At 40.9% G+C, this 17,453-nt stretch overlaps 1 pseudogene; it reads right to left on the bottom strand.

Moving 5' to 3' along the window:
* Window positions 1-13,768: 13,768 nt before the first annotated feature.
* Window positions 13,769-13,885, bottom strand: LOC148519794 (5S ribosomal RNA; annotated as a pseudogene).
* Between the last annotated feature and the right edge of the window lie 3,568 nt (window positions 13,886-17,453).

Raw genomic sequence — 17,453 nt, 5'->3', positions numbered from 1 at the left:
TGTGTATTACCTGTGTGTGTAATGCCTGTGTGTGTGTAATGCCTGTGTGTGTAATGCCTGTGTGTGTGTAATGCCTGTGTGTGTGTGTGTAATGCCTGTGTGTGTGTGTAATGCGTGTAATGCCTGTGTGTAATGACTGTGTGTGTAATGCCTGTGTGTGTGTGTAATGCCTGTGTGTGTGTAATGCATGTGTGTGTATGTAATGACTGTGTGTGTAATGCGTGTGTGTGTGTGTGTGTGTGTAATGCCTGTGTGTGTGTGTAATGCCTGTGTGTAATTACTGTGTGTGTAATGCCTGTGTGTGTGTGTGTAATGCCTGTGTGTGGTGTGTGTAATACCTCTGTGTGTGTGTAATGCCTGTGTGTGTGTGTGTGTAATGACTGTATGTGTAATGACTGTGTGTGTAATGCCTGTGTGTGGTGTGTGTAATACCTCTGTGTGTGTGTGTAATGACTGTGTGTATGTGTGTGTAATGACTGTGTGTGTGTGTAATGACTGTGTGTGTAATACCTCTGTGTGTGTGTAATGCCTGTGTGTGTGTGTAATGCCTGTGTGTGTGTGTGTGTGTGTGTAATGCCTGTGTGTGTGTGTAATGACTGTGTGTGTAATGCCTGTGTGTGTGTGTAATGACTGTGTGTGTAATGCCTGTGTGTGTGTAATGACTGTGTGTGTAATGCCTGTGTGTGGTGTGTGTAATACCTCTGTGTGTGTGTAATGCCTGTGTGTGTGTAATGACTGTGTGTGTAATGCCTGTGTGTATGTGTGTGTAATGACTGTGTGTGTAATACCTCTGTGTGTGTGTAATGCCTGTGTGTGTGTAATGCCTGTGTGTGTGTGTGTGTGTAATGCCTGTGTGTGTGTGTAATGCCTGTGTGTGTGTGTGTAATGCCTGTGTGTGTGTGTGTGTGTGTAATGACTGTGTGTGTGTGTGTGTGTGTAATGCCTGTGTGTGTGTGTGTAATACCTGTGTGTGTGTAATGCCTGTGTGTGTGTGTAATGCCTGTGTGTGTGTGTGTGTGTGTGTAATGTCTGTGTGTGTAATGCCTGTGTGTGTGTGTGTAATGACTGTGTGTGTGTAATGACTGTGTGTGTGTGTGTAATGCCTGTGTGTGTGTGTGTGTGTGTGTGTGTGTGTGTGTGTGTGTAATGCCTGTGTGTGTGTGTAATGCCTGTGTGTGTAATGACTGTGTGTGTGTGTGTAATGCCTGTGTGTGTGTGTAATGCCTGTGTGTGTGTGTAATGCATGTGTGTGTGTGTAATGACTGTGTGTGTAATGCGTGTGTGTGTGTGTAATGACTGTGTGTGTAATGCCTGTGTGTGTGTGTGTGTGTGTGTGTAATGACTGTGTGTGTGTATAATGACTGTGTGTAATGCCTGTGTGTGGTGTGTGTAATACCTCTGTGTGTGTGTAATGTGTGTGTGTGTGTAATGTGTGTGTGTGTGTAATGCCTGTGTGTGGTGTGTGTAATACCTCTGTGTGTGTGTAATGACTGTGTGTGTGTGTGTAATGACTGTGTGTGTAATGCCTGTGTGTGTGTAATACCTCTGTGTGTAATGCCTGTGTGTGTGTGTGTAATGCCTGTGTGTGTGTGTAATGCCTGTGTGTGTGTGTGTGTGTAATGCCTGTGTGTATGTGTGTGTGTAATGCCTGTGTGTGTGTGTAATGGCTGTGTGTGTGTGTGTGTGTGTGTAATGCCTGTGTGTTTGTAATGACTGTGTGTGTAATGCCTGTGTGTGTGTGTGTAATGCCTGTGTGTGTGTGTGTAATGCCTGTGTGTATGTGTGTGTAATGCCTGTGTGTGTGTGTGTGTGTGTGTGTAATGCCTGTGTGTATGTGTGTGTGTGTAATGCCTGTGTGTGTGTGTGTGTAATGCCTGTGTGTGGTGTGTGTAATGCCTGTGTGTGTGTGTGTGTGTGTAATGCCTGTGTGTGTGTAATGCCTGTGTGTGTGTGTAATGCCTGTGTGTGTGTGTAATGACTGTGTGTAATGCCTGTGTGTGTGTGTAATGACTGTGTGTGTAATGCCTGTGTGTGGTGTGTGTAATACCTCTGTGTGTGTGTGTAATGCGTGTGTGTGTGTGTGTGTAATGCCTGTGTGTGTTTGTAATGACTGTGTGTGTAATGCCTGCGTGTGTGTGTAATGACTGTGTGTGGTGTGTGTAATACCTCTGTATGTGTGTAATGCCTGTGTGTGTAATGCATGTGTGTGTGTGTGTAATGACTGTGTGTGTAATGCCTGTGTGTGTGTGTGTGTAATGCCTGTGTGTGTGTGTAATGCCTGTGTGTGTGTAATGCCTGTGTGTGTGTGTGTGTGTAATGCCTGTGTGTGTGTGTAATGCCTGTGTGTGTGTGTGTAATGCCTGTGTGTGTGTGTATAATGCCTGTGTGTGTGTAATGCCTGTGTGTATGTGTGTGTGTAATGCCTGTGTGTATGTGTGTGTGTAATGCCTGTGTGTGTGTGTGTGTAATGCCTGTGTGTATGTGTGTGTGTAATGCCTGTGTGTGTGTGTAATACCTGTGTGTATGTGTGTGTGTGTAATGCCTGTGTGTGTGTGTGTGTGTGTGTGTGTGTGTGTGTGTGTGTGTGTGTGTGTGTGTGTAATGCCTGTGTGTAATGCCTGTGTGTATGTGTGTGTGTGTGTAATGCCTGTGTGTGTGTGTGTAATGCCTGTGTGTGTGTAATGCCTGTGTGTGGTGTGTGTAATGCCTGTGTGTGTAATGCCTGTGTGTGTGTGTGCAGTGCCTCATTTTGCAGTGCCTCATTTTGCAGTGCCTCAGATGACATCATCTTTCCCCAGCAAAGGGACCAGCGAAGCTGAAGAGCCATTGTGTCAGATAACTATGCGCAAATGTCACCACATTTCCATATCCCGTCATCACTGGAAGCGTTAGGCTGGTGAGTAGGAAAAAGCCAATGCAGAGGAAGGGCGTATTCACTATAGTATTTGTGGCCTTGTATTGTGCGATATGCGGCTTCATTTGTACATGCTCAGAATATGATTATACATAAAGTGGAAATATTTGTAATTTTTTTGGAACTTTGACCAGGATGCAGTAAAGGGAGAAATGTGCTAAAAAATCTGCTTTTCTCATATGCACCAAGACCCGAAATGTGATGCACTCCAGGGCTTGGATGTGGTGGGTAATGCCATCTCCTGATAACGTTACCCTATAGATGCCTATGGGCGTCTATTAATAGAGGGCTGTAAGAGGGATCCCTCCCAGCGCCCCATGTGGTGCGTGTGTCCTTCTGCTCCATAGACCCAGAAGTCCCTCTTATGCAAAGGGCCGCTCTTACAGAGAGAGGGCAAAGGGCCGCTCTTACAGAGAGAGGGCAGAGGGCCGCTCTTACAGAGAGAGGGCAGAGGGCCGCTCTTACAGAGAGAGGGCAGAGGGCCGCTCTTGCAGAGAGAGGGCAGAGGGCCGCTCTTACAGAGAGAGGGCAGAGGGCCGCTCTTGCAGAGAGAGGGCAGAGGGCCGCTCTTGCAGAGAGAGGGCAGAGGGCCGCTCTTGCAGAGAGAGGGCAGAGGGCCGCTCTTGCAGAGAGAGGGCAGAGGGCCGCTCTTGCAGAGAGAGGGCAGAGGGCCGCTCTTGCAGAGAGAGGGCAGAGGGCCGCTCTTGCAGAGAGAGGGCAGAGGGCCGCTCTTGCAGAGAGAGGGCAGAGGGCCGCTCTTGCAGAGAGAGCGGCCTTTGCACATTCCTTCATGCATACCGGCCTTACCAACACTGGCATGCATGCGCAGCGCGGCAGGATTGTCTTCCATCCTCTTATAGGAGGGCGGTGTGATTTAGGTGGGCTGCCTCTTGGGATGCGCATTTTATATTTTTAGATTAATACTGTTTGTTATTTTTCTCTGGGCAAGTTACAGTATAATACCTACAGACACCTACAGACACCAATGAGGAGTGGTCACTCTGCTGGATAACTCATTCCACAGGCTGTGTGGTTCGTTGATGAACACTGACTTTTAGGCTGTAATTATCAACTATTGTCTGATGACAGCTACAAGGATTTGAGCTGCCATATTACTGGGATTCCTCCAGGATTACCACAGTGCAAACTCTGCCTTGGATGAGATCAATGCAGTTGGGATTGCTGATCCATACTGGTGTTACACTTTATTAACTGAGTAATATTAACCATACCTCCCAACTGTACCGCTTTTGGCGGAACAGTCCCGATATTCAGGACTGTCCCACTGTGCCACCCACGGGCTGCAGTGTCCCAAGGTAGGGGAAGTTGGGGAAGATCATTTCGTCATTCAGCAACTGCATTCAGAAGGTTGCAGCTGCTGCAAGAGCAGTTCAGTTTGCCATGCCACCAACTGCAGCAAGAGGTAGTGTCCAAGTGGAATTCCACCCTTTTAAATGCTTTAGCAAATGGAGGAACTCCAACATGACACCCAAACCTACACAACAAGCCATGACGTACAAAGAGGGGATGTAGTTAAGAGACTTGAGGCCGCCGGTCTCTATGCCAATGCTGGAATCCCGACAAGGGTGTTAAAATAAGCATCAAAAAACAGACTCCTATTTCAATCCCGATGCCAGAATTCAGGAGGATGCCAGCCCGAAAGAAGGTAAGCTGGGGCGCCCTTAGTGTTAGCCGCAGGGGGGAGGGTTAGGTATAGGTCAGCTAGTGGGGTTACCATTAGGTTTTGGTGGGCTCAGGTACCACTGGGGGGGTTAGGTTTAGGCACTAAGGGGGAAGGTTAGGGTTAGGCATGAAGGGGGGAGACTTAGGTTTAGGAACTAACAGGGAGGGTGTGGGGTGGGGAGGGTGAGGGTTAGGCTACAAGAAGGGAGGGTTAGGGGGAGAAGGGGGAGGGTAAGTATACTTGCCCGACCCCTGTCGGTATACCAACCATCGGGATGCCACTGTCAGTATTGTGACAGAGGCATCCTGACAGCCGGCATTACATACCCATTCCACAGAGAGGAGGGGCAATGTACCTTAGTCCAGTACACTGGAGAATACTCTCTGCTTTATGCAAGCTGCTGAAACCATTTGAAGTAACTAATGAAGTGACTTCAGACACTTCCAGCTTGAGTCAGGTGGTTCCCTTAATAAAACTACTGGCAAAGCAGCTAGAGGAACTGAAGGAGAAGATGAAATGAAGTGATTCTGCTAAGTATGTTGGACTTGTAGATCATCTTCTTTATTCGCTTTGCCAGGACTGAAGCATTGTCAAGAACGTGCAATTGGATCACTACATTTTGGCAACCATGCCTTTCTTTCTAACTGACACAGATCTTAAGAGATGCAAACAACTCCTTGCCACCTGAAATGGCACATGACATGATGACTTCTCCTGCAAATGCTGCTGCCAGGAAAAAAATACCTTTTTCCAAGAGACCCATGGGGTGAGTAGATAAGTCAACTCAGCGCACCAAAGTGAAACACCATTTTTACATCTGGTCAGGTATAAAAGAATTGCCCACAATTGACACCTCAGTGATCACACTGAGCGAAGAAAATTATGTGTCCCGGGGACCCCTCACTTAAAAAAAAATTGAGGTCCTACTGTACTGTTTCTGGGTCCCATGACATATTATGAGGGTTGAGGGAAGGCAGCAGTTGGGACAGTTCTGGGGGCAGGTCACAGTTGGAGTAGAGGGGGTTAAGGGCAAACAGTTGGGGCAGATGGGAGTAGGGCAGACATTGCCAGGGGTGGGTAGAGAGGAGATAAGTGCAGACAGCAGTTGTGATAGTGCCGTGCAGCATGGAGGGGGCTAGGGGCAGGCAGTGCTGGGGGTAGGGAGGGGGCAAGGGTAGATAGTAGCTGGCGCAGTACTGGGGGCAAATAGATGGTATGGGGCTTTCACTGGCATTGCACAGAAGGGTCCCACCACACTCTGGCAGCCCCAGGTAAGACATTGGGCATGGGTTAACACAGAATGTGGACCCGAAGAGCTTCTACTCACAATCCCAATGCAATCTGTGATGCTCAGGTCTGACATGAGAGGATCGGGCCCGGGAGGAGAAGGGGAGGATCCGGTGTCACCTAGCCGCAGACCTGAGCATTGTGTAGTCTAGTAAACCCAGCGCTAAACCATTGTGAAGAATGTAGAAGATTATGAATGAATTTTTAAAAAATACATGTTCACTGCACGATGTGCTAACCTGTCTAATGTGTACTGATTGTTGTCAATGCTTGTCGTAGAATAAAGGCACTACAACCTAGCATATAAAATAATTAGATCATTTATTGGTATTAAATCATCAAGATCAGCTTGTTAGATTTGATCATAAGTGTGTATATATATATTTATACTGAGATATAGTTGTTGAATTAATTAGAGTGAAATATATATATATAGGCAGGCTCATGCGTGGGAATCTATAATGTGAGCGAATACCTACATACACAGAAGCCCAGGAGAACAACACACCATACAAAGGGTGAGGGGGGGGGTGTTGGGTATGTGTAAATTACAGTAGTGTACAGTGAGGGAACTGGAATGGGCAGCATACAACCGCAGTGGCTGCAGTGCCGTTACCAATCCGTTCTTACCATGTCCACGCTGGGCGGGCTGTTCGTTTCCATGTACCGTATGTGCAGCGTTTTCTGGGTTGTGGCTTGCTCGCAGCTGCCAGTCCTCCCAAAACTGTGTGTCCTGGCTAGTAGAGGGCGGCCTGAGAGTGTTAGCAGATCTGAGCATTGAGGCCCGGGGTGCCGTCATACAGTCAGCCTGTGCGGCGCAAGGAACGGCTGAAAATGGTGGCTCAGAGATCCGTGAGGAGATCCTGCATCATGCCCAGCGACATCACATGACTGAGTAGCAGAAGTCTCATTTCAGGCGCCAATAGGATGTTGCAAGACACTGGGGGATGTCACTGGCCCGGCAGCTGCGGCGCGCGCACACAGCACGTCCTGCTGGACCCGGTCACTTTTACAAGCTGGCGGCCTGATTCAGAGGCGTACGCTATTTGTGTGCGCTCGCCCTGAATCAGGGCGTCCCTATTTTTTTAAATTCCGGCCTCCAGTCCGCTCTCACAGCTGTGGGTGACCACCCACAGCTTGTGCAAGCGGCCTGCCGATGGTCGCGATCCATTTGTCCAGCCACACCCCCTACCCACCTACAAAACGGGGCGAGCTGTCGATCAACATCGACAGCCGCCCCGTCTTGTAACAAGCCCCGGAGCGAGTGAAGTTCTCACTCGCTCCGGGGCTCGCGCACACCGTGCGTGCGCAATAGCCCACCATCGACCCGCTTGCGAGCACTATGCGCTCGCGAGCGGGTCTGAATCGGGCTGAATCAATCAGGCTGAATCAATAGAACGTTGAAGGATTAATTTAATGACAAATTAACATGTCACACAGTCCTTTTGATTACTGGGAGGGAAAAGAAGGCAATTTGGAGTCCCTTGTACAAACTATATTTGGTGTACTTAAGCTGCCCACCCTCCAAAGAGTGTTTAGCACAGCCAGGAACCTTGTGAGTGATCTGTGTAGGAGGCAATTTGAAAAAAACATGTTCATAAAAATTTCCTACAAATTCTATGAGGAAGACCTTTTTACGCCAATTGCAGCAAAGAACAGAGACTTCTGTAATGATGGATTTCAGTGGGGATGAGCTAATATTGTGTCATGATGATGCTAACACTGATGAGGGTGAGTAGAATGAGAATGACCTCTTCCCAGTGTAATGATGATTAACAATGCTGCTATCCACTTTAAGCCCATTGGTAGCTTGTTTTGTGGGGGCCCACACAAACCAAGCACTTGAGCCACAAAAGTGGTGGTGCCTATTGCTGAACTGCTTGGTTTGTTAAACTGTGCATGTAATTTTTAACATACAACTGTCAAAGCTGAATAATTGAGTGAGACAAGTTCAGTTTAAAATTTAATCGCAGCGACGCCATCTTGCGAATGGCCACAAGACTCCATTTTGGAAATGAGATCACAAGACACCATTTTGTGTGGTCAGCATTAATTCAAGTTATAACCCATTAACTAAGAACAGATGGCAATGTTTTTGTTAACACCAAGGGCAACAGGAAAAACCAGCTTTCTAAGTAGAAGTAAATAAGGAGAGACAATGGGTATTTTTACATACAAATTGGGAATCCCGGGATGCAGATAAAGTATAGTTGTGGCAATTGTAATATAATATCTACACAATTGGATTTGCCTGAATTCTAGACAAGATGGCTCTAAATCCCATAGTTTGAGGTGATAATACATTTGCACTTCACACAAGTGTCTGTGAGAACAAAAGAGGTTTTGTTTTCCTTTGAACACAGCAGGTGGGGGCCTGCTGACAGAGGGCATGTGGAATTATAACCCTCAGCCATCCACACTGCTGGATGTTCACTTCGTGTATGAGAGATTATGCACTTAAATCTCACCCATTAATAACTAGCGTCCTTATATCAAACCCCGAATACCCACACACTACATATCCGCACGTAAGGTTCCAAAAGCATCAAAATGTATGATTCAAGTTGGTTAAGTTAGTTTAAATGCTAAGAAATAGAGGTTTTTGATATCTAAGGTATTATATATGATAAGCAAGGTATGTTTGATCTCGTTCTGATGCCTACGCTTTTTACAGAATCCCGGTGTTATCGGTGGAGAGATCGCATCATGCAAACTCAAGTTATGGATCGCAGAACTTATAAGCAACAAAATGTTTTAGTTGATGGAATGTTACAGGAGGTGTTACCAGAAAGACCCCGGCTGTTAGAGGCAGGAAAAGTCTATTTGAAACAACCTGTTAAATGTGTCGTTACATATGCTCCTCCTCTGGGAACCAATGAGATCAGCAGGAAGTTTCCCCTTTGTCCTGTTTCAGTCTGGGGGGGAATAAATACATGTGTCCAAACACTGGTTTGGTAGTTCATGCTGAATTTTGGGTGAGCTGAGGATATCTAGTCAGAAGTCTATCTCTGGATCCAGAGGCGCAGCGTATGTATAACCGTACTTGGTCTGTATTATTTCCTTTTACGCCTAAATTATGTATGTATAGATTGCATGTAACTGACTGTACTTTTACCTGAATAATACTTGTGCGTTGGAACCACAAGATTCCACTCCTGTCTTTATTTGCGGTCATACTGCGTACGCAATTAGCGTTGTCTTAGAGGTTTTTAGGCAGGGTTTTGTCTTAGAGGTTCTAGGCAGGTGAATCTTAGAGGTTTATAGGAAGGAATATATTAAAAGGTTTATTTACAAATTTAACAGATAATGGTGGGTGGGAGGCCCCAGGACAATTCCATTGTGTACTGCCTTTCTTTTCCTTATGGGCTGTTTGGGGGCATTGCTGACTGTCTTTTTTGCATAGGCAAACATTTTTATTGGTTATTGCTCTAACACATTACGAATTTGCAACACATTTTTAACCAGAAATAATGTGGTGCCTCACAAAATATTAACAAAATAACAGAATTATGGAGCATATTTAGTATTATTTGTGTTATGTACAAGAAAATGCAAGGCCACGTCTCAATTTAAATGTTTTTAATCAATCGATCATTCTTTTTTACCTGCCTTCCACTACATACTCCACCTCCATTTTTTCCTGTACTGCCCTCGGGCTCCTGTCTGATCTAGTTCTTCTTTAATGAAAACATTCTTTCTATAGTTTATTAAACTGCCATCCTGCCTGACACTGCTGTGTGGCAATGTTTCATAGATGTCTTTTAAACCTCTGTGTAATTGTGCCATTGCTGTTTCTTAGTTTAGGCAGCCAGCCTTTGGACATTATTGGTGAACAATATTGTGGGCAGTGAGGTGGTCAAAATTGACAGGAAATGGGCGTGGCCTGGAGTAGCTAGGAGAAAGAAGCAATTTGCCTGCTCTCCGAGAAAGAAGCATTTTGCCTGCTCTCCTGCATATATCCTTCAATTATCCTGTTTTTTCTGGTTGTTTCTCCCCCAAACTGGATATTTCAGTGTGTTATCTTCTCCAGACTAACTGGGCTCCGAGGTGGAAGTTTGCAAACAGTGTTTCCCAGTTTATTTCCAGGAGTTTGCAGCAGCCAGGTCCTCTCTCACTGGGGCCTGTTTTTCCTGTCTCCAGCTCCCTGGGCTGACTCCTGTTATTATACTTACCTGTGTACTCTATCCTGGTGCCTGACTGTCTCCTGCCAGCTCTTGTTTGTATCGGTTGGGGAGTATTGGAAGTGGACGTCAGCCATCCTGTCTTCTTGGGCGGTGGCTGCAAGTCTCCCTGCGCACCAACATCTCTGCTGCTGCGGCTGATCTGCCCTGTTGATCCCGACTTCAGCGGTCATCGGAGGATTTCTCCTGGGATTTCTCCTTTATACCTGCTGTCTGATAGTGTACCTCATATAAATATAAGGAAGGGAAAGGAAAGGAAGTATCTGCACACTAATTTTATTGAAATGTTAGGCCCCTATATTATCAAAGCTAAATACTTAATAAGTAGTGGGGGTGCAGCCCTAATCAACCAGATTAGATAGTACAATTTGGGGAAAGGAAAGGAGTTGTTAGATGGGTGCACAGAAAGAATGAATAGTAAATAAAATATAACTTTTATTAATTTTTAAATAAAAATATATCCCAAGTTATTGGGAAATACACAGTGAAATATAAGGATTAAAACTTTTATTTAGACAAAACAAACATGTATTATAAAATGGTAGGTCCACTAATGAATTTGTTGATAATCTAGGGTGATTATATATTTATTGGAATTGGGAATATATTAATTTGTAAGTGTTGAGAATATTCAGGCAATAGATACAATAATATTATATTAATATAAAAAAGTCAACTATTAATGACTAGTGTTGCCTGATTATCTCAATAGTATACTTATAACTCCAAACCACTAGAGTTATTGTATATAAGTAGCGGTTAGAAATTAAATGCGTGTCGATGTTATTTTAATCAAGTTCCATAGATCTTATATATGTCTCATACTGTGTATGATATAATTGTTTGGAATGTTCAACAATTATTAGGGTCTCATTAACAACATAATTTCATAGATAGTATTCAGCTGACTGTATAGCAGTCTGAGACAAAACTCCCCTATTAAATAGTGTATTCCACAGTGTAAAACACTAATTGCTACTAAAGGCAACAGTGTCTATAAATCACTGCTAACAGTAATATTGATAGCAGTGAAATTTATTGATTTGGTTAAAATCCCATCAATTTAGTAAATTATGCTGTGTGTGGTACATTTGTTAGGTATTCTCAATAGTTTATTGGAATATCATTATCAGCATAAATTCCTAAATGGCCGTCTGGATGACTGTGTATCAGTCTAAACCAGTTTCCCCCACAAGATAATATATTCCACAGTATTAGCCGCTACATAACGTATTTCAATACAATACAATATAATTATTAAAGCCCAACAACAATCATAGTGGAGCTGCCAGTGACACCGACGCGCGTGTTTCACTGTTAACAACAGCTTTCTCAAGGCTGAACCCGATTGTTCGGCTCGGTCGGATATTTATTTAAGAACGGAACTCCAATCAAATCAATGTCCTATATCACGTGGGACCGATAGCCAATAAAAATTAGTTATATCCGGAATCTCATATTCTCCTACTACGTAGTTTAAGCTAGTAGTCGTAAGCCCCAAACATAGTCATGTGGTCGGAGCCACATCCAATAAGAAGGAAGGTGTGTCCATTTGTTTATTTTGTATCATGTGATCGGAACTCTGTCCAATCATAAGGGAGATGTGTTCATTCATTAAGTTCATATAGTAAACAAGTAGTAGAAGGAGAGTGATCATTTATTAGATGTTAAATATAAGGAATAGAGAATTACTTATACCTCCATTCATTCATTATACTATATCGAATAATAAATAAAAATATGTGTAAAGCCAACTACTAGACAAGTAATCGTAAGCCCCAAACATAGTCATGTAGTCGGAGCCGCATCCAATAAGAAGGAAGGTATGTCCATTTGTTTTGTTTATAACGTGATCGGAACTCTGTCCAATCATAGGGGAGGTGTGTCCATTCATTAGGTTCATATAATGAACAGATAGTAGAAGGAGAGAGATCATTTATTAGATGTTAAATATATAAGGAATAGAGAATTATTTATACCTCCATTCAATCATTATACTGGATCAAATAATAAATAAAAATATGTGTAAGACCTACTGTTAGAATAATATTGTTAAATATTAAATCTATATAGAGAAAGTGAAGCTGATAAAAAAGCGACCAATGTGCTAATAAATACTTTGATAAGGTGCTAGATGAGTCATTAGAATAAATAAATAAATAATGTGCAAATATGCAAGACTAAGATAATATGTGCAATAAACGCAAATAAATATATCAAAGTGTTATAAATTGCATATAGTATTATATAAATGACAAATATAAATATAATTAAAAAAGGGTAATTTATTACAAATAACAGCTGACCCTAACATATAGGGCAGTACAATAATTAATTAAATCTAAAAATAGAGAAATGCACATAAAAATTAAAAGGGTAGGGATAAGGAATGGAGGGCTTATCTGGATCACAAATAGGTAAGTTCATGTAAGGCTGGAACCAGGAGTCTCCAATGCGTTTTGTCCGTATGGTGGACTTCTTCAAGGGATGTAGCTCTCCTGTCAGGGACCTGATATACATACCCCTTCAATAAGGATGATGGGAGGTACTTAGAATTAATTATGACCACTTCTGGTTTTCACTAATAAAAATGTCATTCAAACATCGTGACTAATACATAGCCAAGGTGCAGTTCATTTGTGTAAGTAGATAGCTTTCACAGTATGTGTTTTTAGATGCTAGAACTAATTTTTCGATGTTTTTTGCGGAGTAAACCTGGTCATCACGTGATGTCTGCCTCGTCACTTCCGCCCTGCTTGATGCAGCCTCTCGCGTCACTTCTGCCCATGCACTCGTGTCTCACCACTCGTCTGTGGTGGATCATCATCTGTTGTCCGCTGTGTCATTTCCGCCCGGCTGTGTTTAGCCTCTCATGTCACTTCCGCCCATATGTGTGGATGTTGTCATGTTATTAGCGGCCATGTTGCTACACTTTATTTGATTTCAGACGGCGGACATCTTGGTACTCATTTTATATCGGCATTACGGCCTTTAAGCTTTCAACATGCGATTTCCACGGGAGATGTCTCGCTGTATTTTGTATATAAAACATCTATTGGTACCTACATAATATAATAAAAAGTTATTTTACTATTATGTTCATGGGTACAGGTTAGTCAATATTCCCGTATACTACTAGTGTGTTATTTTACATTGTTCATAAGTATTATCAAATGCACAAAATTAATGAAAAATATATTAAATAAGTTACATAAGAAGTACTAATAATATAAATAAATGTCAGTAAGAAACAAGATGGTAGTATATCATATATTACTATTTTCTAAAAATTAAAAAAGGAGGTACAGTACATAAAATCTAATTAATATTTCCATGAATACAGTTATAAACATATATTTTAAATATGTAAAAAATCTCTTTCAAAATTATTATTATTTTTTTTTTATAAAACATTTAAAAAAAAATAAAAATAAATATATATATATATATATATATATATATTCCACATCTAATAGTGGGATCTCTGGAGGAAAATCTTTGTAATGAAATCCAACATAAAAGGTCTTTATTCGAATCCTTCAAGTTAATCCATATAAATGATATCAATTGATCCTTCTTATCCTGGGTCATCTTCAAATTCATCACATTTGCAACAAGGTTGTCAAATGAAATTAATTTCATAAGGCGTTCTTGGTCAAAAAATGTTCAGATCATGATGGAATATTTTTCAGTCTCAATCTGGGACTACAGTACCTGGTATCCCCAGAGGTCCCCCATCCAGGTACTAGCCAGGCCCAACGTTGCTTAGCTTCCAAGATCAGACGAGATCGGGACTTATAATGAGGTATGACTGTAGATAACTATGAGACTTTTAAATTACCGTCTAGATTGATCACAAAAAAGGGGCTATCTCGTAGCTATCATTAAAGCCTCGTGGGGTCAAAGTATCAAGTTCAAAGATCCAGTACATTTCTCGTCTAGATAGTTTATTCGCCAAATCTCCTCCTCTCTCTCCAGTTTGTACGTAATCAATGGCCTTGAAAGTTAGATCATCAGGATTGGAGTTATGATGCGGTAAAAAATGCCTTGAAACCCTGTGTCCCTCAACTTTATTTCTGATATTCCAGATGTGTTCCTGTATCCTCAATTTAAGTGGTCATTTAGTCTTGCCTACATACTTAATGCCGCATGTGCATTCTAGAATATAAATAACTGATGTGGAATTGCAGTTAAGATGATGCTTAATTTTATATTCTTTGTTATTTGAAGAATTATAAAAAGTTCTCCTTTGTCTGTGTAAATATTTACAGACAATACATTTGCCACACTTATAACATCCTGGGCAGATATGAAATGTATTATGTTTTGGAGCGATAGTATTCTTTAACACACTTGGTGCAAGTATATCTTTCAGGTTTTTTGCTTTTCTAAAAACAATAGGAGGTTTCTTTGGGAGAGCTTCTTTTAGAACCGGATCCATCATTAGTATTTTCCAGTGTTTGGTGAGAGTATTTCTAATTTTGTTCTCATGAGCATTGAACGTGGTGATGAAGGGAATGATATTAGTTTCCTCATTGGTATTTTTTTCTTTATATACCAGTAGATCTCGTCTCTCTAGTGATCGAGTCTTGGCAGCAGCTTCAGTCAGAACTCTAGTTGGATAGTCTTTTTCAATAAACCTGGTGTTGTAGAGTTGTATTTGTTCCTCGCATACGGTTGGTTCGCTGCAGTTCCTCTTAATTCTATGAAATGTTGAATAAGGAATGTTCTCTTTCCACATTCTGAGATGACCACTTTTATAATGAAGGTAACTGTTAGTGTCTACCTTTTTTACAAAGTTCTTTGTATGAATCTTTTTCCCTTCTATTAAAATCAAATCTAAAAATTCAATGAAGACTTCATTTATGCAAGATGTAAATTTCAGATTCATATTATTTTTAGCAATATGATTTAAAAACGAATTAAAACTCTCTTTGGGTCCTTCCCATATTAATAAAATGTCATCAATATATCGTTTATATAATATGATATTCTTCTTGAAAGGGTTGTAGTCATAAACATATTCCTTTTCCCAAGTTTGGTGCAAAAATGGTCCCCATTGCAGTACCACAAATCTGTTGATAAAATTTATCTAAAAACTTAAAATAATTGTGGTTTAGAATAAAAGCCATAATATCACATAAAAAAATCTTTGTGTATGTTACTTATTGATGGATCCATCTCAAGAAATTCCCTACATGCATTGATCCCCTTTTGATGCTCAATGCATGTATACAGAGATTGTACGTCTATTGTCGCCCAAATGTAGGAATCCTTCCACTCTAACTTCTCTAGAATCTGTAGTATATTTGTAGTATCTTTGAGGTAAGATTGTAGATCCCTCACATACTTGCGCAAAAAAATGTCCACATACTCAGATAAGTGTAACGTTAGTGAATCAATTCCTGCAATAATAGGTCTCCCGGGTGGATTAATCATAGATTTATGTATTTTCAGGAGAAAGTAAAAAATGGGGGTGGTGGGATTGGTGACAAGAAGGTATTGGAATTCATCCTTAGTTAGGATGCCATTGCGTAAACCATATACCAATAATGTTCTTAATTCTTCTATATAATTCTCCATAGGATCACTTAAAAGCAAGCTGTATGAGTTAGTATCTCCTAGGAGTCTATGGGATTCTTGAGTGTAGTATGATCGGTCCATAATGACCAATCCCCCCCCCTTTATCAGCTTGCTTGATAACAATACCATGATTTATTTGCAGATTCTTAAGTGCTTCTTTTTCTTTGTTCTTTAGATTGCACTTAATCATTGGTTGTGGGTCCACATCACATAGATCCTTTTTGACTAATTCATAAAATACGTTCAAATGATTACCTTTTGATTCCAGTGGATAATATTTTGACTTACCCTTGAGTCCTGATTTTGATGTATTTTCACTAAAATTTCTAATTATCGCATCATCTTTTTTTTAAAAATGCCTTTTAAGAGTTAAATTCCTCACAAATTTATTAAGATCAATGAATGTCTGGAATATATTCATGTTGCTGGATGGTGCAAATGTTAATCCCTTACTCAATAGGTCGGTTTCAGATTTGGTTAATCTGTGCTTTGATAGATTGAATATCCCTTTTTCTTTTGGATCTATTACATGTTCCTCCTTTTGTAAATTCTTCCTCCTTCCTCCTCTTGTTCCTCGTCTTCTCTTATTCTTCTTTTCATAGGATTCACCAATATGGTTGTCTCTTTGATTACTGTCTTTCTTGCATTCGGTGGGTGGTGATCTGGGCCTGGGGATAAAAAATGATCTGTGTCGCTGTTTGAATCATAGCGTTGCAGTGCGGAAAAGTGGCTTCTTGTATTTTGTGGTTTATGATGAGAGGGTTCGTATGTTACTGTATCTCTCCTGTAGCTTTGTTTCCTTTTATATGGTATTGTAGTCCATGTTTTGTTTTCTTTACTATGGTTGATCCACTGTGATTGTGTGGTGGGTTTATTAAACCTACTCCAATTTTTCACTTTTTTCTGGTCATAATCTTGTTTGTCCCTCATAAATTTCTTTTCCTTTCCTTTCATGACTTCCTCCTCTATATGATCCAGTTTCCGTAATAATACTGCATCATTAGCTCTATAATCCTCCTTATCCTTATAGCTCTCCATTTGTGTCTCTTTTTTCTTTATTTCCACTTCTAGTTCTGAGAGAATGTTTTTCTTCTCTGTTACAATTAATTTCATTAGATCTATGGAACATTTATGTAGTAGGTTATCCCATTTGTCCATAAATTCTACTTTCTCTAAGCCAAATGTGGGATTTTTTATCAGTCTAAGGCCTCTTGGGATCCTATTAACTGATATGTAATGTTCTAATCCTTTTATGTCCCACCAGGCCTTAAATCTATATAGTAAATAAGTTTCAACATTAGTTTAAGTAAATAATGCACAGTGGAAGTCCCTTATACATATCCCAAAAGGGGGGGAAAAATAATTATTATTAATAATAAAAATAAAATTAAATGAAATTAATTGGTGTTATTACAAGGAAATCACATATTCTCCTATCATATAATAATGGTGATAATTCATGAATATTGATGTTGACCTATATAAGACCCCATCCAAAATATGAATTTAAATAATAAATATTAAAAGTGATAATATATATATATATATATATATATATATATAGTGATGTGACACGTGTAAAGAAAATCATAAAACATATGCAAAAATATAAAATAAAACACTGGTGAAGAAAAAAAGATAGTGACAAGATGTGTAGTGATGTGTTAAAACAATTCCGTAGGTGCTATTAGTGTGTCGGAGATGGGATTCCTCTAATAAATTTAAATTATTAATACCCTTAAAGAATTAATCCAAGTGTAAAATTAATAAGTACCATCAATATAACTCAGATGTACAAGGGCTC

This window comes from Taudactylus pleione, unplaced genomic scaffold (genome assembly GCF_031769625.1).
Source record: "Taudactylus pleione unplaced genomic scaffold, aTauple2 ptg000182l, whole genome shotgun sequence".
NCBI lineage: Eukaryota > Metazoa > Chordata > Amphibia > Anura > Myobatrachidae > Taudactylus > Taudactylus pleione.
This window is presented reverse-complemented; position numbering and strand designations above follow the sequence as displayed.